Source organism: Lissotriton vulgaris, chromosome 1_1 (assembly GCF_964263255.1).
Source record: "Lissotriton vulgaris chromosome 1_1, aLisVul1.2, whole genome shotgun sequence".
Lineage (NCBI taxonomy): Eukaryota > Metazoa > Chordata > Amphibia > Caudata > Salamandridae > Lissotriton > Lissotriton vulgaris.
In genome coordinates this window covers 819,120,571-819,142,488 of record NC_141685.1, presented here as the reverse complement: position 1 = coordinate 819,142,488, position 21,918 = coordinate 819,120,571, and the positions used below count along the sequence as shown (strand labels likewise).

Here is a 21,918-nt window from a genome sequence, read left to right as displayed (position 1 = left end):
TTGGAGGATTCTCCCCAGGATAACTTTTCCGGCTACTTTTTGTGTGGAGTCAATCAGGCTTATTGGCCTATAATCCCCTTTTCATGTATGTATGAAAAGGTAAACTGCCGGGCCAGGGTGTAGCACTGCTGTGGTCTGCCAATTGTAAACTTCATGGCTTTTCCCTTTTTATAAAGGAACAAAGAGATTAGGGGATTTGCCCACAATCATAGGATGTTGAGCAGAGGCCTGTTTCTCTTCCCAAGTGGAAACAAATGTGTTGATACCGCTTTCCAATGTAACAGCTCGGATTACAATGCATATACTGGTTAGCCCACTCTTCATCTCCAAGCTTAACTATGCCAACAGTCTATACCTTGTTGCACCCACATTCATCAGACGCAAAATATAACTCTTCCAAAATGCTTCCGTAGGCAAGCGCTTCACCACATAGGGGTAGTGATTACTGTATAAATGCTGCAATACAATTATACTGCATCTAAACCACAACGGCACACCTTGTGTGGTGAAGGTGAAGGCTGCCACCACACCCGTGGGAGTGAACACTTTGATTGCTTAGGCCTTCCCTCCTACGCTCACACAGACAAAGATTCAATGCTTGTGCAACAGGAAAGCAGTGACTAAGCAAAACGGAAACGCGTGCAAGCACAAGTTGGATAACTAACAAGTGGCTGTGGATACGCGATACACCTTGCACTCAAGCAGATTCAATAAGGTTGGACAGCAAATGCTAAAAAAGGACAATTCAAGACAATTCCAAAATACTAGTGGTTACTAGTAACTTGACCATTTTGAAATAAATACACGAATTCTGAAAGCAATTAAGAAGCAAGAATGGTATACAATTCATAAATATAGTTGTATACAATTCATAAATATAGTTGCATAGGAAATTCAAAGTAAACGAGCTGAACAAGTATTGTCAAAGTCAATACGTCTCACCTTTGGATCAACCAGCTTTGCCAATGGTTTTTGCCGATGTTGTACAATGATGCGGGATATTACACAGCATCAGTATAAACAAGCATTTACAATGCAATAGGTCTCGCATTTAGGCAATTTTGAGCTATTGACATTGCAAATGAAAATGCCTTTTATTTTTGTTTCGTTTTTAAAACTTAAATAAAAGGCATTGTCATCTACAATGCCAATAACTTAAACTTGCATAAATGCGAGACCTATAGCATTGCAAATGCTTGTCTTTTGTTAGGCATGGGGAGATACAGTGATTTGCCCAAAATAACAGGATGTTGAGGCAGCGTCGTTGCAGAGACTTGAACCCGATTCCCCAGCTTCAAGGTCGACAGCTCATAACGTGAAAGAACTTCTCCCTTCAAGGCATCCCTTGGCACCAGAAACCGGTTTGTAAAATTCCATTACAATATTTGAGGAATAAATGTTTAATGCTTGCCGCTCTTCCTTTAAAATGCAGACCTGGGAAGCAGGCCAACTGACACACAGGATTGGCACGCAACAGTAATATCGCCGAAAGTCAAACAAGGTGACTGCAAATACTGAACCAGAAGCCATCATGCTTACTACAACACAACCAGGAGATCCACCCACAACACAGGAACAAAAGGAAAGGGTGGCTTTCCTTCCAAGTGACGACAGATATATTTCGGTGAAGACAGATAAATATAAAAGGATTGCGCCATCAGGTCACCTTGCAGCACAGCAAGCACAGGGCAGAGAGGATCCGCAGTTCCAAAAGTGCTATGCGACACAGACCAACCAATCAATGGATAACCAAAGTGCAAACATCAGCCAGGCCTATCAGGTGTACAGACTGCATAAAAGAATCCTGCATCACGACAGCCGGTCTGGGCTGCTAATCAGAACTGAATATTAAGAGACTATGTAAGGGCAAACAAACTTTTTAAGAACTTATTTCAAGTGAAACCCCCTCCCTTACCAATAAAGTACCCCAAAAAATTAGCAGTAAAAAGCGCCCGTTTCCTAATCCTTCTGTTGAACGGTTAGAAAGACAATCCTTTCTAAAATTCTAACCCAATCTGAGGATTCTTAAGAAAATGTTTTTCGTGTTAGAGCGTAAATGTATCACTCTATGAAAAGATACACGACTTGTGGCCCCAGAAGCAGACTTTTGCCATTTGACTTAAAACTCTAAAAGGTGCAAGGACTACATGCAGCACAGCCTTTCTGTGGCCACTAAACGAAGCTTGTTCTCGGTTCTGAACATGTGTCAATGGCTGTAAGCAAATTTTGCTCAGCTGAACAGAAAAACTTACTTGGACTACTCCTGCGATTCGCCATCCCAAACTCTTAAGGAGAAAGATGATCACTGCCTTTGAACCAACAGACACCATGCACTATGCCCATTCGAAACACAGATTTCACAATGCGTTTTGCTTTTAACAGGTTTGTGATTTGTGCTATTTGAGGACATCATGAATACAGAGTGAAAAAACAAGCATTTGCAATGCAATAGGTCTCGCATTATTTAAGTTTGAGCTATTATTATTGTAAATGGCAATGTTTTTTGCTTTATGCTATAGTTTTCTTATGTACATAAAAAGCTACATATAAAGTATTTGTTGTTAAAATTATTTATGCAGTATTTAAATTTGTTTGCATAAAAGATTACAAGAATATCTTAGCAAAAAAGTTAAACTTTTTAATGGTAATTGACTAAATGTCCATTTGTACATTTTAATTTCAAATAGGTAAGTGTAAACATCACAAATATATTGTGCAAACAGTGCAAAATATTTTAGCCATAAATATTTTTGTTTTATGAGGTAGTTTGTAAGAAAATGATTGTAAAAGGCAACCACTGTAATTAAAATGTAACATATAACAGTACAGTTATGGCTAGTAAACATACATTAGTAGTATAGTATAATTGTAAACAAGATGTAAATAAGACTACAGAAATTAGCATGAATTATCACTTTAATATCAACTTTACAAACATTTTGAAAACACGATCACAGCTGGTAATCATGCATTGGCTTGTTATTACAAGCATTTCATTCTCTCAATCCATCTTCTTCCTTGTTCAGAAACCATCAGGGACTATCCCTTCTGGAACTCAAGGAAGGGATCTACTTTATCATTTATAAGCCTTTCAAGATAGCATATATACATTTTCTGTTTGCAATCCTGATGTTTGATCAGTTGTCTGACTTGTGTTCATCAAGGAACTGGCTCTTTGATGAGACCTACCCACAAGCAAGTTATAAAACATTAACCTTACGTGGATGAGTGGGTAACTGTGTGCCTTTTTCTCAAAGGCAGAGGAAAAGGTCAGGCAAGTTTGCAGAGTCTTTCAGTCTCACAGCATTTTAATTAACTTAGAACAAAACTCTCATTGAACCATCATATACTGGACTTTATAGGGGCCTACGTCTGCACACATCTGGGTACAGTGTTCTAGGCCACGAGATTTGTGTCTCAAACCTTCATCACCTGTCACTATCCTTCTGGGAAGAAGATGGCATCATCCACAAAATAGCTCCAGATCCAATGGTTATGACAGTCTGCACCCATGTGGTCCAAGGGATGTGAATTCCCTTTAGCCCATTTGACCTCCACCGCCTGAAATATTGTTCTTTCTCCTTGGGCAATCATAATGCCTTTTCAAGCAACAATTAGACTGCTGTGGTTTGGGAAATGGTTATTGTACTGACAATCAGAGATGGAGGCAAGAATTTCCTAAGTAAAGATAACCTGCAGTGGTTGGAACTAACTAACTCGACATATTGACTGAGTGGGCCGGACAGTCACTGTAAGGAGGATAGAAATAGAGAAGTTCTCGGACATGGCTATTTGACTAAGTTAATTCTTGAAGAACTTAATTATAGTAGGCCTACTATTGGGATTTGTCATGTTGATATGAACCAGCGCAACAATTCATTGTGTACATACCTAGCCATGATGCATCAATGTCAGCATTATTCATCTTCAATTATTGGCTGCGATTGCTACATCATAAGCCAACTCATTGAGTGCAGCAAAATGCCTCACATTAGGACAGAATTCAGAGTGTGCTCTGTATTTGGCACTTTGGGACAATTAACAAGGAACTGCTTAACACTGGCACCTATTTCTTAACACCATTTATAGTCTTGCTAATGTATATACATTGGGTTTAAGTGAATGTTTCCGCACGAGGTGAAAGTCCGCGCTATATAAAAATGCATAAATACATGAATAAAGAAATACCGCCTTCGGGTAAAGTCCGCGCTATATAAAAATGCATAAATACATAAATAAATAAATACCGCCTTCGGGTAAAGTCTGCGCTATATAAAAATGCATAATTAAATAAATAAATACATACCGCAAAACATCCTCGTTACTCTGCCGGCCTGCGACCAGGAAGTCAGGCAGGCCGGCGCGACACCCGGAAACAGGAAGTAGGAGGGCGGGAGCCTACCCCGCCTCCCACGGAAGAGCCGCGATTGGAGCCGTGTTGGGAGCAGGGAGCACCGGAGCAGGCAGGAGCCTACCCTGCGCCCCGGTGCCGAAGGAGGGAAGAAGAGTCCTGCTGCCGGGCCTTGCAGCTGAGGAGAGGAAGCCGGTGAGTGCGTTGCTGAGCGGCGGGCGGGCGGAGGGAGAGGAGCATGTAGGCGCGGGGGGGGGGCGGCCTGTGTATGTGTGTGCGTGTGTGTATGTGTCTTGGAGTGCGTGTGTGTGACTGTGGGGGAGGGGGTGTGTGTGAGCGAGTGTCTGTCTGCGACGTGTGTGTGTCTGTGTCTGTGTCTGTGTCTGTGTGCATGCATGCATGCGCGGTAGGCTGGGAGGGCGGCGCATGCGCAGTAGGCTGGGAGGGCGGCGCAGGACGGAACGTGCGCGTTCGCGCAGCCAAATCCGAATGCTAAAAATCGTGCCAGTTTCTTGTCCCTCATTCCCTGCCATCAGGCAGCTATAGAGTCTCTGTCCCTGTTCCAGGGCGAGACCTAAAAAGGACTCTGGTAGCCCGGGCTGACACTGGCAGGCCTGTGCCTGGGTGTGTGCGTCTCACAGGCTCCGCAAAAACCTCCCCGTTAATCCACTCTAATTGGCTCTTGCTGAAGCCTGTTTGCAAGGTTTAACAGACTGGGCGTGGGTCCCAGAGCGCCGCAAGATGGCGTCTCCTAGAGCAGCAACGCCCTTGCCATGTGCTCCCAGAGCAATTAATTACCCATAGTTCTTTAAAAAAAACAACCACTAGCTACCCATATTCCGAACCGACTGGAGTTAGCAATGCAGCTTATTCCTGCATGGTTAGATGTGGCAACAAACCTTCATTCCTATGCTACTAAGAGTAGGAAGTCCTGTTTTTGAAAGCTTTTGCAGGAGGCAACAATGGAATCAACTTGATTCTGCGCAGCCTTCTTTTGTGACTACGGAAAGAGATGCGACATCACTCCATTCAACCACCCAGAGAAGAGAGGGAATGCGAGTACAATTAAAAAAAAAAACGCAGCTTCTATAGCGGTGCCTCAAAAAAAGGTATATTTATTTAAGTAAACTAAATCTAGGTAGCGTGGTACCAAGAATCGGCACGTGTTTTAACCCTCAATCGCCTGTTTCTAGTTGTGCGCAACTTTCCGCCAGTAGGTAGTAAAACCATGCAAGTACATGGAGAACAAGCACCCATTGCAACAGACGTGCGCGTGACGTCAAGCTCACAACAGGAGAGCACGAGCCATCCAAGGCCTTGGAGTCCACAGGTGATCTTTTACAGGACGACTGTGTAGACGCCGCCGATAACGCAATCTGGATCAAAGCAATGGATTTCAAAATGCAATCTGTGAGTCAGGCCAAAGGGGCACCTTATGACAAGCACTCGCGGTATCGAGAAATATTAAGATAGAGACAGACATATTTCTTCGTTTCCAAAACTCCGCATCTGTGCCCCATTTTACATTTTAAACCTCACCTACCTGCAATGTAAAACGCTCCTATCGTTGGCAGAATTGACAGTTCCTTAATTGTGCAATAAATGCACATACAAATGTATTCAAACCACCACCTGCAGAACTCTGAGGTGCACTATTATAAATAAAAAAAAAAACAATAAATCAACTATTGTTATAAATCATCAGTTCGTGCAGGGATTTCTCCTCGCACCCGACACTGAGGGAAGCTAGTTTTACCGGACGCCCGGACCTGCCCTTAAACCGGTATCGCGCACAGGGAACAGAGGGACTGAATTCGGAGTGTTAGAGCGCGCGCCTTCTGACCACGCCACTGAAGAGCGGGAGCCGACACCGCCCGCCCTGCCCCGGAGCAGAGCAGCGAGGATCCGGAAGGACGCTCGCACCTGTGCTGAGCCAACAATGACACAGATCACCATCACCCCCACAGCTCGCACTTTCGGGCGGTTCGCATATGGGGGCTGAGAGTCCGGGGTCCGTTTGACATCCAGCATCAAACGGTCACGGGGCCAAAAGGAACTCTTCTAAAGGGCCTGGTAGCTCACATCTTTGCCCGGCACCACCTCTGGGGCAAGGATCACCCTGCCAGCGGACACCCAGTTGAATGCATCACCCCAGCAGCGGGACCGTGTCACAGCATGACACCTAGACAGGGCTTTAAGTGGGCCAAGTCCTGCCCGTGCTCAAACACGGGCAGTTCTAAGAAGCAGGTGCTGAGGCGGGTCACTTTCGGGCGCTCCATTATAACCTCACCCTCGGGGTGAAAAAAAAAAATCTTAACTTGACAGCAATACCACCCTTCACCGCCTTTCATATATCTTTAAAGGGTCTCGTTACAGTTCTTTCAGTCTCATTTCAGAACTGAAGCATTTTAACTTTTAATATAAAATGCCATTGTTGCTGCTTAATCATCTTATGCAACAACCATTGACAAAGCCAGTAGCACTGGCTTGATGCAGGTGGCATGTTACTTGTGTTATAGATCTGGATGCAAAGACAGAAGCAGCAACATACCATTCCGGGGCACATAACGCCAAGTAGAGATTTCTAATTTAGTATTTTGAGCCACGCCCTTAATGATATTGACCACACCCCTCAGAGACCGCCAGTTTTTTCATCCCGCTTAAAGGCCTGACCTAGGCCATTGCTAGCAGAGAAGCTCCAACAAGAGTGAGTGGAGTAACCACATCTTATCATGGCACCAGGCCAAGCATGTGTAAAACATAATACTTCCGGCTGAGCAATCTCGAGATTCTGAGGCGGAATAATTTTACATTGTTTATTGAGCTGATAAGGTAAATGTGGTGTATTAACATGCAAGTAAACTCTATACAGTACAAAAAAAATGCAGCGTGAAACAATATAACCGTTCCTGCTGTATATTTAAATGCACGTGGTTGCAATCAGGAGCTAAAAAGTGATACAATAAAGACACATTGTGACAAGCTTTTCTTCAAAGCACTGAACCGGGGTAGCTGCAAGAATTCATTTCCCAGTCTGAATTTCAACTAAACTAAAAGGTTAACTTCACAGCAGTATCGGGACTGCAATTGATGATGTTTCTTCTAAGAAGTGCCTGATAAGCCTCAACCGGAATGCGCCCAGATTATAGGTATTTCCGAGAAGACAGGAAAAATTAGGATATACTTAAGGAAGCATCCTTGTTTTGAATGATTAAATCTTAGGCATGTACTGAACCAGTTTAAAGTGTCTGTCCACACAACTTCAATGGCCTACAGTGACCTCAAGGACATTACCATCAAAGCAAATATAAAGTTCTCCAAGCATGACTCGCCTTCACAGCCTTCCAGGCGGTACACATAACTGTGCACCAATTTAAACAAATCTATGATTTTCTGCTATCAGCCTCCAAGTAAACGTCTTCTTAAACATGAGTTACCCCCGAGACAGACTTCAATGACTTCGTCCACAAAGCACGTCTAGTGTCTCTCCCTAAAATGGACTATATTCTCTAAATTTCTATGGCGTGACAGTTGGAAAACCTACCCACTCGCAAATGAGGATTCACTGTCATGCATAGGGGTAGACTTTCAGACATTTTGTGCTGGGTTAGCATCACAAAAGTGACGCTAACAAGCACAAAATATTTTTTACCAATTTACTTTCTAGCGCAAAACTTGGGGGGCAGGCGGGCAACGCCTAGTGGGCTCAAAGGGCTTCGGGGCGCGCACACACACACAGTCGCACCCAAGTACTTCATAGGTCTTTAAAAGACCATTTGCTTGTTAATGAGGCTTTGTTTTTTCACCCCTTCTTTAAGCCCCTGTATCCCTACGCTCTGGGTATTGCTGGAAGAATTAGCGCCCTCCGAATCTTTTTCTTAGCCCCCCCCCCCCTCCGAAATTCGGCTCTAGTTTGCACCTCTGTTTGGGGGCACATATACACGCCACTATCGCCACCGGTGCATTGCTTTTTTTCGACACTTCAGTGGCCTACAGCCATTTCTCATATTTACAAGGTGGCGCTAAGCTACTTAATGGGGCTTAACGCCACCTTGTAAACGTGCCCCTTTCCGCTGCAATCCTCTGCTGCAAAGGGGTGTGCAATGGGTGTTACACCCATTGTATTTTGACGCTGCCCAAGATTTACAAGGCTGGGGCAGCGCCAAAAACTAAGGCCATATAATACATGGTCTTAGAATGGCGATGAGGAGAAATTATTAATTTCTCCTTATTTTTTCTCTTCCTATGTGTGCGGAATTCTGCAGCACACATAGAAAGAAAGCATGCATCCCTGGGTTTAAAAAATGTTAGAGAACGGCATTGCCAAATTTGGCATTGCCCTGCGCTCCATTTTTTCATAAATATGCCTCTTGATTTGTGCTGGAAAGTACCCTGAAAGGAACACAAAGCAGCGTGAAGCACTGCTTTGCAGCACTCAGCGCCAAGGGGGTATTACACGTTTGGTACATGGGAGTTCCAATGCTTCCAGCCATGCGCTTTGACGCAAAACCCCATCTACAAACTATTATAGACAAGGTTTAGCGCCAAAAGTTAACATCACTTTAAAGGAGGCGTACGTAGGAGAAATGTTTTAATTTTTTTTCTTTTTCGACTTTGCTTGCGTGCTGCACTGTGGAGCACACAAATAAAGTGGGAAAAGTGTTCAAACTTGTCTAGACATAGTATTATGTACAGAAAGAGTATTCTACTGTACAAAACATATGCTAGACTAAGGCAAGCACTCTAGCTCTATGACGCTAAGGTGTGGCACAGGGCAGCTGAAATCAGCCCGGGCACTAGAGAGAGGGGAGGAGAGAGCCATGTCTCAGTAGATATGTTGCTCTCCTACTCCCTCCCCGTCACGCAGCACAGCCTCTTTGAGGGCTGCGCTGTGTGCCTTTTTAAACAAATCTTGCCTTTTGAAAGAAATCTGGCCCAAGGTATTCAATTACACTTTCTACGCATAACCGTACACACTTTTGAAACGCCTTTCATCTTCACAGACTCCACACTAACCACCATGATTTAGCTCCAAATACTAAAATGTTATCACCATTCAAATAATTCTGCCCACCTTCCAGATACATTATTTACATTCATATACCTTAATGCAAGTGACCTTTAAGGAAACATGTATCGCCTTCATGAATGTATCCCCCTCCAGGACTACAACGATATAACTATTAAACGGCATTTACACTAGCCCCGGCACTCATCAGGATGGCAAGCGCGAGTAGAAGAGGCTCCGTCAGTCGGAGCAGTTAAAAAAACCAAATAGGATTCCCGCTAAAGCATTAATGTATAGATAGATGTGCGAGTGACCGTCCCAAGCGTTAGGGACCGGACGGCTACGGCACGACAGAGGCCCCAGTCATCCCGGCCACGTTTTCCGGATCCACGGTGAGGTGCTGCCCCAGTCCAGTTTTTTTTTCCTTTGAATTCTGAGACATGTAGTTTTGTTTACTCCATTATTGTACAAGACTACAAGTCCCAGAATACAAGGAAAGAAATGAAATCTAGACAGGGGCAGCAATTCGCGTATGGTCCGGGGAAACCTGACAGCTACGGCCCACACACATGGGCATCAACGGGATGATTTGGCCTTAGACAACCCATAGAGTAAACCCTAGGCAACGCCGCCTCTTCCAAGATGGAAGAGTGGTACCAAAAGAAAGTGCTGAACGAGACCAGTGAATATATGAAAGCCAGCGAGAAGGAATCCATAGCACAGAGTTTACGGCTACCAAGCACCAACACGTAATTTATAATACGGTTTGGTCATCACACTGCCTTCGCTCGAATAAAGTAAATGTGCGTGACTGACGTGTTTCAAGGTCAGGTGCTGAAGCCTCAGGAGGTACAGACACAAGAGCAGTAATGGCTTCGCACGATCCTTTGCTGCAGCGTCTCAGCGGCAGGAAGAATCGCCCTATCTCGATACAGTTCAGGTGTGCGGGTAACTTACTTCAAGGTCAGGGTGCACTGGCATAGTTACCAATAACGTGCAGGAGTGGCCCCCTCCGGCACGCAGTGCCCACGCCCCCCTACTCCTATGCCCTCCTTGTACTCACCTGTATCGCAGCCTTCCCGTGCGTAGTTGTACCAGGAGTTGCTCCTTCACACTGCCGGAGAAGGGTGTGGGTCAGACGGGACAAAGTGCAGGGCAGGTCATTAACACAAACGACAGACTACTCAAATGAACACGCAAGAGAAAATGCCCACTCTTTGAACGAAGCGCGCGCATGCGTATCAATGTCACGTCCATCTTGGGATGGGTATAAGTTCCACTGGTCACACCTGAATTATTTCGGCATCTAGTCGACAGTTTGTATTAATGACCGCCCGGCGCATTAGCACGTGCTGCACATGTTGAAGGCAGTGTGCAGCACCAGGCGCGCAACAGCCATTGGGCTAAAAGGGCTGTTTATATATTAAAGGGTGCTTGTAACAGGGAGCCTGATTAGATTATTGCTTGAAAGTGTATGCCAAAATAAACATTTTGTTTTCTTCAAGTAAGGCACTTTCTGCTTCTCTGACTGCTGCAAAGTGTTTTCCCAGGAAGGGGTGCGGTCTCTGGTGAATCAAAATATCATAAATAATCCTCACAGCTCCTTGTGCAAGGCAGTTTGTTTCTTAGTGCCAATATCTGCAACACTCCCCCTCCCTACCACAGCAATACTCTGGAGAAATAATCAGACAAAACACATTTTTTAGTGGAGAAAATTGCTACAGGTTTATTTGCATAACAAATATATAAACATGGTGGTCTCACAAGCGATCCCAGGGCAGGCAGCCCCTCGCCACCTGCCCACCTAATGAGCCAAATACCCGGTGGCCCTCGCCAACCGGTGTTTGTCGATTTGGGGGAGGGGATAGCCCCTCCCACGGCGGACCGCCAGTCCACCCCCTTACTCACGCCCCCCCAACTCAGGGGGGCGGAGAGTTGCAGGCAACCCCCAGTTGCTCAGGTCCACAACCGCCCAAAAGACTAACGGGGCGCCGTCGCTCCTCCAGGGTCCAACGTGAGGACCTCCCTGGGGATTTTTGGCTTTTGCACCCTTACTGTGCTCCTGCAGAGGGTACCCTTACTATACCATTCAGCCTCTGGAAGGCCCTATAACTCCGCCTGCAAAACAGAGTAGCAAGTTAGCGAATCACCCCCCCCCCCATGCCTGTACGCCGGGTACGTGGTGAGGAGGAAAACGGTGTCAGGGCAGCAAGAGAAAAGAGGGAGATCGGTGGGCGGGAGAGGTATAAGTACCTCTCCCCCTGCCCTCTCCTGCCCGGAAGTGACGCAGGCCTGGGGAACCCTCGAGAGTCCCCCCAACACTGGGAGGCTAACCGTGTGCCATCCTGTGGCACTAAGTGGGGACACCCTCTTAGGAGAGCCCCTTCGTGGGCCCAGGGAAGCCCTGCATAGTGCCAATATCGGCAACACTCCCCATCCCACCCACAGCAATACTCTGGAGAAATAATCCGACACAACACATTTTTTATTGGAGAAAATTGCTGCAGGTTTATTTGCATAACAAATATGCCAACATGGTGGGTTATCTTACGGGCGATCCCAGGACAGGCAGCCCCTCGCCGCCTGCCCACCTGATGAGCCAAATACCCGGTGGCCCTCACCAACCGGTGTTTGTCGATTTGGGGGAGGGGATAGCCCCTCCCACCGGCGGACCGCCAGTCCACCCCCTTACTCAGGCCCCTCCCAACTCAGGGGGGCGGAGAGTTGCAGGCAACCCCCGGTTGCTCAGGTCCACAAACGCCCGAAGGACTAATTGGCCGCCGTCGCTCCTTCAGGGTCCAACGTGAACACGCCCCCTGCCACATCTGCCGGGGGGTTATTTCAGACCATCATATTTCACCGGTCCCCAGTTTGATGTTCCACTCACACCTCGGTGTATAGCGCTTGTTGGATCATGTCCATCGAAATAAGCTAGTCACCACCTTAGGTGACGCCTTGCCCTCCCCAACTTCTGCTAGTATTCTTGGGAAATGTTTTTTAATACTTTGTAGCCCAGCTGACAGAAAGTACCTATTTGCGTGTAGACCAACCTCCATTTACACTGACGGTATGCCTGGATTCTGCTGAACTTAGCTTGCTATACTGCTGAGTGCGCGTTGCGCACTCACAGATATGTCTTTGCCTATTCCATTTCTAGCCACAAAGTTCGCTGACATTGCTTGCCACAATCCCGGGCGAAATAAACAAAAGTTTTACTGCTACCCATGTGACCGTTGCTGGTGTTAATGATGGTCCAATATAGCACCGATGCTGTACTATAGCCTAGGTGGACCCAACAGGGGGGATCCTGTGACATGATGTAGGTACCACCACCGCCACACCCCGCATGTGACTCAGCCCAGATTTACTTTGCCATGACCCTTCCTAAGTCCTTAGAGATCCCTATATACAACTTGCAGTGGCCAGGTGGGTAGGCACCCCTACGGGACCTGCCAGACCTATTTACTCACCAACTCTTTGCTGACTGGCAGCACTCCCTGCTGCAGGTGACTTGTTGCAATCCCTACTGCATGGTTTCCACTCATCGGGGTCAGTAGAACGTATACTATGTGTCCTGAATGTACAATATATATGATGTTGTGCAGAAGTAGAGGAGTCAGAACCTATTAGTAACTGTGCATAAGACGTCTGCTAGTATTCAAAACTGTGACATACAGATTATGCACGGCATGTGCTAGTAATCCAAACTGTGACCTATAGATTATGCATGGTGTTTAGTAGCAGAACTTGGCCCAGCTCATCAACCTTACAAACCTAGGAAGCAAACCATAGCTGGTTACCCCCAGATCCTTGCTGTGCACGCCTTAACCCATGGAGCTCTCTTCCTACCAGAGAATTAGTCAAAACACAACCAACACTTCTGCATTCCTCTTCTGGATGATGATCTATGTGTTTCATGTTTGCTGGCTTACTGCTAAGTGTCCCAGATCATGCACTGCTATATCCAACAGCTATCTACTTTCTCTGACCGCAAGTTAACACCTTGGATGCTCATGACGAGCTCAGCTCGTCACGAGCCACGATGCTCATGTGCTCATGACGAGCTGAGCTCGTCATGACCGCTAGAACGCTCGCACGCTGGGCAAATTCCCCTGCTGTGCAAGCATTCTAATGAAACTGGTGTGGTCATGACGAGCTCAGCTCGTCATGAGCACACGACCACCGTGGCTCATGACGAGCTGAGCTCGTCATGAGCACTGGGGCGCTGCGCGTGCTTCCCACTCCCTCGAGCACGACGGGGGAATATTCCCCGCATGGAAGGGGTTAAAGGATAATGCAATCACCAAACCCTATGTAACCAAAATTGCAAGCCGAACTTGCCAGGAGACATTCAACCTCTATCCTTGAAGCACAGCAAACTTGGCAATCAAAATTACAGAACTCACAAGTCTCTATATAACTCGCACTCGAAGTGTGACACATGAGGCAATCCAGGCCACCAAGGCTAACAGGATGGCTTGGGCAAAACGCAATAGTCAACCATGACTTGACTTACTCAGTGCCTGATGTAGTGATCCTCTCTCCAAGCCAGACAGTGCCACCTAGTGGCAGACTGTCAGAGGCGCCGGTGGTGATAATTAACAGACAGTGCCTATTGCCCCGGAAAACCACCCAGTCAGATTTAGAGTGAACTTGCTGCTGAAGATCGCAGTGGTGCACCAATACTGCACTTACGGACGCCCAGACTTTACTTTCTTACCTTGTGGGTTAAAACAAGGTAAGAAATTGACAAGTGCGTACCCTGTGACTAACTAGACGGAGCGAAAAAGGAGCCCCCCCTGCCGTGTGCAAAACCCATTGTGTGTCACATATGCTGATCTTCATGAAAAAGAAAAGATAACCTTGGAAAGATAACACACCCGCTTCAGTTTAAGGAACCTCACTAAGCCCAACTGTTTAACATATGCCTATCCCTAGAGAGGTAACCTCTTTATCCTTTGAAAATCGTAATGAGCTTAGCTGGTCGAACCGCGGCTTAACTTCATTAAATGTTGAGTGCACTCAGGCCAGGCAAAAGTAAAAGTAGACCCATAGTCCTGCTGTGCAAGATCCCAAACCATTGGCTCTCCATGTTCCCCGTCCTTACCGAATAGTTAGGAAGCTAGCCAACTGAGGTTGCCACAGGCTGTGCCCAACCACCCTTCACCCCGAAAGCTATCCTGGCCCTACTTAACAGGTAATAATTGCTACCAAAGTCGAAGGACTAATTTTGTCGGCATCAGGAGGGTGACAGGCCAGGGGGGTGGGGACACACGCTATCTGATGAGATGGCCTAATAAATGGATTCCCCGGAGTAAAACCCCAAATGCCCCATGCGTTTTGGTCATGTGAGCAAGAAATGCTTCCTTGCATGCGGGGCTTGCTAAATACATTCCTGCAAGCAACATTATTGATGCCTTACCAAAAAAAAAATCAACCAAAAGGATGCGCGCCCCTGTCGCCAATCACGTCTGTATGCTGTGCACAAACTCCGAGTTTTTACTAGTTGGCACTGCAACTCTCAAATGAAGGTCTCAAGGGTGGCAGACTCAGCCCTTTGTGAAAAATGGTCCTGGCTGCCTGCCCTTTCCCCACAAGAAAACCAGCTAAGGCCTCCAACACTGATGATGCATGTGAGTCTCTTTCTTCACAGAACAAGAACTCATTGACAGCAACAAAACACACCTTCCTTTGCTAACAGAAGGTAGCTGCCGTGTAAGCTCATCTTCCAATTATAACAGACACATTTTTGGTGAAAACTTCCATCGCTCATGTGTACAGTTCAGGATGAAAGGTATATATATTCAGATCTCTGGAGTGATGATAAACCCACTGCGATGGGTAAATGAGTCAGTGAATGAAAGTGTGAGTACAGCTGCCACCCTCACTTAGTCTAAATAACAAAATAACTGCCAATACTGTACAATGATTTATTTTCTTAATAAATGTACACTAAATGACACAAAACAAAAAGTGACATAGACTCCTTTTTCTGTCAGAATTTATCAAAATGAAATTATATTTATTCAAGTATCATATTTTCCTTATTCAATTTTTTGTATTATCCATTTTTCACAAAATTGCACCATTAAAAACACATGAAGCTACAAAAGCAAAACAGTTCATTACATTTGCATACACTCAAAATTCCGGAGTATTCACACCTTCAATCATACCCACTCAACCCATTCACCACATACAACACCCAATATATTTACAATAGTCAGATTTTTTTAAAAAACAAATCTTATTACAAAGCCATAGAAAAATAATAAATCCAACACAATTTGATTTTCTAAAATATTTTTGGGTTTCAAGTTTTTCCCTCTTATGGCTGAAGAAAGACCTTTAGTTTGTTCGTGGAGATTGCGAGAGAATGAGTACAATGTTGGTCCTCCTGAGCACTATGTGCTAATACATTGATTGTACTTCCCTTACAGTGTCTTGCGACGGAAACTTTTGAGATATATACAAATGTATACAGGTAAGAGTTGTTTTTCAGACTAGAAGAGAGGGAAAGAAAGCTCACATGAGCATTGATACTAATTAGGTCACTATTCCCTCTTCCCACAGCTTGTCCTTTTGGTCCTGATGAGAACTCTAAAAACCAGCCAGAGTTTGAAACTCGTAGACCAGTCTTTCTTCAGCCATAAGAGTGAAAAAGTTGAAATCCCAAAATATTTTTGAAAATCAAATTGTGTTGGATTTATTATTTTTCTATGGCTTTGTAATAAGATTTGTTATCAAAAAAATCTGACTATTGTAAATATATTGGGTGTTGTATGTGGTGAATGTGTTGAGTGGGTATGATTGAAGGAGTGAATAATCCGGAATTTTGAGTGTATGCAAATGTATTGAACTGTATTGCTTTTGTAGCTTCATGTGTTTTTAATGGTGCAATTTTGTGAAAAATGGAAAATACAAAAAATTGAATAAGGAAAATATGATACGTGAATAAATATAATTTCATTTTGATAAATTCTGACAGAAAAAGGAGTCGATGTCACTTTTTGTTTTGTGTCATTTAGTGTACATTTATTAAGAAAATAAATCATTGTACAGTATTGGCAGTTATTTTGTTATTTAGTTCTTAGAAGCTTTGCCTTGCTGTTGGGAGCCCAACCCAGTGGTGTTATTGTACCCTTACTTAGTCAGCATTCTCTGTCACTGCTCATGTAGTCACACTTTGTCATTCCCGTTTTTACTCAAGATACTATAGTGAAGGTTCATATCCTGAAACATCTGTCATATGGACTCCTGTAGTCACCACCACTTCTACGCTTATATACTGAATGTTAGAAATGGCGATTTCTGGTTAGCTAAGGCTTGCGCCGAAGCCTGGCAAAAACCAACACTCTCGTCAGGGCAAGGGAGTCACACACCAAGATAACCCCTGCTCACACCCTTGGTAGCTTGGCACGAGCAGTCAGGCTTATCCCGGAGGCGATGTGTAAAGCGCACCCAGCAACAACACCCAAGGCCCACCACAAAGGAAACTCAACACAAGGTTATATAAAAAATAGCCTTAGTATTATACCAACCACCTTAGATAATAAACACACAATTTACACTGTGCCACTGGCACAGGCGGAATTTACAGGGAATTATATACACAGGACAGGACCACATGGAACACTGTCAGGAATAAACACTTTTTAGAACTAGCTCTTTATAGGAATAGCACTTAGAACATAGAATACTTGTAGCACCAAATAGCAAATGTAGCACACAACCAGTAACCACTGGTAGAAGGTAGGTACACACTACGCAATCCTAACCACTTCAGGAATATCACGCAGGGAAACATGAACTCACTAGTATAACATCTACTAGGCAAAACAACCTCCTAAGCATAAGAAACACATTTAGAGGTATAAGGCATAAAGGCATTGCATATTATGCATAAATCACATTAGGCAAGTATTCTCTCTAGCACAGTAGGCCATCACATTGCGCAAAAATCACATAAGGCATAACCATGTACACCAAGCAAGGGCACAACACATGAAACTGTCCCCAGGCTAACTTAGATTCTCAGGAGGCTGAAACGCCCTTTGTCCACAATGTCAGGGCTGAGCTGGGCTGCGCAGGCAGCCAAAGAAGAATGTGCAAGGGTTCTTAGGTCTAAACGATGCAGCTGCCCACTAAGTGCTGGGCAGCTGGGGAACTGAGTAAGCATGGGAGAATTTTGCGAAGTCGCGGTTCGCGAATTTGCGTATTCATGAATTCGCAATCCGCAAAATCCGTGAACTCTCGCAAATTTGTGGATTTTTTCTTTTTTTTGTGTTCGCAAGGGTTTCTGCCAGTTCGCAAGGGTTTTGTACCAGTTCGCAATTGCGAACTTACTTGTCGGCTCGCAACGGTCGCGACTATGTTGTTTCTACGTCTGGTTCATCATCACAGGTTCACAGCACCCTCTGTTTCACCACTGCCACCCTCTGGTTCACCCATGCCACCCTCTGGTACATCACTAACACCCTCTGGTTCATCACTGTAGATTATGGGGGGGGGAAAGCAAGCACACCTGCCCTGCTTCAACTGACATGAATTAATTTGGGGTGGATTAATGTGTCACTGAATTTAAACTTCCAGTCTGGCACCTGCTTCCTTATCTGTAATTTGCTTTCTGTTGCAGTGCAATTTTTTTTCACAGGACCTTTGTGGCCTACTTGTAGCTATTCTATGAGCCTGCTGTGAGGGTCAGAGCAGGGTCATAGAATAGTTGCAAGTAGGCAACTGAACTCTGGAGGGGCCCCTCAGGAAGCACTACTGGGAATGGTTACTAATGATGAGTTTGAACTTTTGCACCTGCTGAGTGCTTTCAGTTTTGCAAAACTCGTTTTTCGGCAATTTCGTGGGATTCGCGGGGCGCGAATTTGCGCGAGATGGAATTCGGAAGCCGCAAATTTGTGCGAATATGCGATTTGTTTTTTTGCGGCGTGTTAGTTCGCAAGGTTTTGTGCGTTTTAGCGAGCCGCTTGTAGCGCAACGGCGCGACGTTATCCTCACGGTCGTTCACGGGCACGGCCATCTTGTTTGCATGACGTATTTCCGTTTCCGGGCGTGATGTGTAATCTCGCAAAGTGTGTGGCTCGCTAGTACAAGTTTGCGTGTGATCGCAAGGGAAATCTCGCGCGAACGTACCCACGCGGTCGTGAACGGGTGCGCCCATCTTGTTTCTCATTCATTGCTATGGTTCTGGCCATGCTTTCTGTATCCTCTCTGAATCTCTGCCATCCTTTGCTTGTTTGAAGTTTTTTTTAATCTATTTTACTTATTATCTATCCCTCTATCTTTCTAGCTCTATATTTTTGTGTTTTCTGCTACTTTTGGTTAATTTTAAACTACTTTTTTAAACTCTTTTCTTTTCTGCTTCCCTATTCTATTTCTTATTTCTTATTTACCTTCCTTTCTGCCCAGACCATGGTAAAGGGAGCCGGGAAGCATCCTGAGAAGGGGAAGGGTCCCGCACCCCGCGCCCACACCCCGTGCGGGCGTTTGAGGGGGGAGCAGGTCACAGCCCGGGAGATCTTTAGCGCGGAAGAGGTGGCCGCACTAGTTTTTTATGTTCAGCGCCGCCTCCCCAGGACCATCATGGCAGGCGGCAAGATCGCTAGCGGGTACGGGTTCCGGGAGCGCCGGAAGCGGTGGGAGAAGGTGTGCCGGGCCATGTACCAACACTCTCGGGTCCGGTGCACCTACAACCAGGCCACCCACCGTTGGACAGATCTCCTGGACCGGGAACGCAACTTCATCGACCTGCTTGGCCTCGAGATCCCCGGGCTTGGTGAGTAGTAGTAGCTATTTCTTCACTTCTCTGTTTTCTCCTGCTCTGTGTGTTAATATATTGCACATTTTTGTTTTTTTACCAAGAGCAATAATGCTGCTGATTACATTGTAGGTAAATTATATTTCAAAATCTTCTGTGCATTTCAGGTGCACTGCTCTCCTTCTCAGTAGCGTTGCTACTATGCTTTTTTGTTTTCGATTTTGTGTTCATTTCATTGGCCTGAGAAATTATGTATGAGTGTAGTTTAAAGAACTGCGTAATGCAAGACACTAAGGGTCAGATTTTTAATTACCGGCGCATCCCTGCAAAGTAGCAGGGATGCGCCAGTAATTGTGCGCCACGCCACCACCACCCATGATGTGCCGTATTTACAATGCGGCGCACCATGGGCCCAAAACGTCACCGAAGCGTTACGCATCTGTGCCGTAAAGGCGGCGCATTGCTGGAGTTGCGTCGCAGCGATGGTGCAGCTCCAGCAATGCTCTGGGGTGCCCTATCTCCCCAATGCTGCGTCAAGCCGTACGTCTGCTTCAAGCAGGCGCAGGGTTTGAGTCACGCATCATTGTCCTAAAAGTGACTGATTGAAATCTTGTAGATTTCCCTCAGCCACTTTTAGGATGCGTTCCTGCGCAGGAACGCCCTCCCTTGCACCGGAACGCCCCCTGATGGCGCAGGGCTTTACAACGTGATGCATCTCCAATATGCATCACGTTGTTAATATATGCCGCACCATGGCGCCTCTTTTGTTCTGCCGCTGCGTCACAAAAGTCACGCAACAATGGAGCAAAAGAGCCGCAAGGGGCTTCTAAATCTGCCCCTACAGACTAAAGTCCAGTCCTTCCTTCGTACACCTGGCAATAAGAAGAAATAGTGGTGGTGGATTGATAGTTTGAGTATTTTAATGACTGGTTAATGTAGTAGGAAACTTTTTAGTGTTGTCGCTGATCTGCAATCACGATGGACTTTGTCTGTCACTTTGCGTGCTGCGGACTGCTGCCTGCCAGTCCTAGGCGAACCTTTAGTAGTTTGTTTAGTGAGTTACATAACTTTCCAAGTCGACGGTCCGCAAATCAAGCAATACTAATATCGTAGTAGACCACATGAGATAGGTCAATATATCCCGTAGAATAATTGTCTATTTGCTATTTCGCCAAAATATTTTGTTATTATTCTTTTGAAATGTTTGATTTGGTTGACAAATATCATCCATGTTTTCTGGTCTTTCTTTCTTTCATGTTGTACATCAGCTCCCCCAGGGGCAAGAGGACATTGGAGGAGGCTGCTGCTGCTGCTGAACAAGGCCAGGATCGGTCAGGCGAGGGCTCCTTTGCTGGCCCCGGTAAGTTTTAATTTTAATATAGAGTACCTATTTTTTCCTAGCGTTCCTCATTCGACTTTTTCTAAATTGTCTTTGATCTTCTTGTAGACTTATCTAAATTCTTATCCTGCCTCGACTATGACTCCCTGTGGTATTACTAGATTATTCTTATTAGTCTGTCTGTGTAGCTAACTAAGATTGCTCATTTGGCAAAAGGTGTAAAACGAAACTCCCATTCTAGTCAGCAATAGCTCTATGCACTGAGTGCAGTCCTCTGGGATTGTCCATAATGTCTTTTCAAGTCTTCTAAATGTTTATGCTTTAACAATTACCAACAATAAAAAGGTGAATGACCACCAAGAAAGAATAAGATACTACTTTACTTTTGGTTTGGATAGGAGGACAATCCATACTACTACTGTTGCAGGGACAAATCCGCACAAACAGAACTATGGAGACTAAATAGTGCATTGTTTATCAATTATAATAGGCACAGGTAGACTTTCCACATACCTCAGTGATATCAGACTTTGAAGAACCCCCAATCTCCTTACCGACTAGATAGTGTGGCAGAGTCATTTAGCTCCCGAATTCATCAATGATTGATCCCCAATGATGATTATCCAACGCAGGACAAGAGTACGGAGTCAGAGTCCAGAAGTGTCAGAGGCACGGACTCATGCTTGCAAATTGCAAAACCTTTTGCTCATTCACTCATGACCAAAAACCACAGAGTCTATTTAAGTTTTAAAGCTTAATTAAAAGTAAAAATATTTATTAAAATCAAGCTTGTCATAAAACATAAACGGTTGATTAAAAATGGAAAAGTGCTTATAGTGATTTATTTCACACATTTATTATGGGCGAGCCGAGCCCTCACCTGGTTTGAACTTTCATTTTTCTTTTTGGTGCTGAATCATTGATCCCTTCGTCCTAGTTATGATGATTTGTTCTTAGAAGTGAAGCTTCTGTCTGTTATGAGAAAAATGGTGCGTGTTAAAAAGCTAGCATTCATCAGTTGTGTCAAAAAGTGCAGCAAGACAACACCCTTCCCTGGAAAAAGGGACATTTTTACTTTAGAGTAGACAGTCACAAATTATTAGATAGGTTTCTGTATTCACATTTCTTCATTCCTAGACAAAATACTAGTGAGTGGTGTATGTCTATGAAATCTAACATTCTTAAATGTACTTTGTAGGTGGAACATCTGGTGCTGGGCCCAGCGCGGAGGTGGAGGAGGAATGCTCTGGGGAGGAGGCGGTGCAAGTGCTGGACCAAACTGCTGTGCGGGTTGCCACGGTAGTGGCGGGCAGTGGTAAGCTCTTATATTCCTTACTTATTGAGATTGCAGACTGCATAGTGTGCTCCCCGTGAGAAAACATAAGGTTTGTCCAGATGAGAGACATGAAGAAGAATGATTGACATATAGTTTGAATGGATGGATGCCTGGA

At 45.1% G+C, this 21,918-nt stretch overlaps 1 protein-coding gene across 2 annotated transcripts in view; it reads right to left on the bottom strand.

The window, feature by feature from the left end:
• Positions 1 to 21,918, bottom strand: part of MGST3 (microsomal glutathione S-transferase 3) — a 157,267-nt gene that overhangs the window by 42,865 nt on the left and 92,484 nt on the right. Inside the window, exon 1 of one of the 2 annotated variants that reach the window (XM_086957182.1) lies at positions 10,423 to 10,559. The exons of the other annotated variant lie outside the window; for it this stretch is intronic. The gene's annotated coding sequence lies outside the window, so the exon portion shown is untranslated. Of the gene's footprint in view, positions 1 to 10,422; positions 10,560 to 21,918 lie in introns of those variants that run through there. 2 annotated transcript variants of the gene reach the window in all.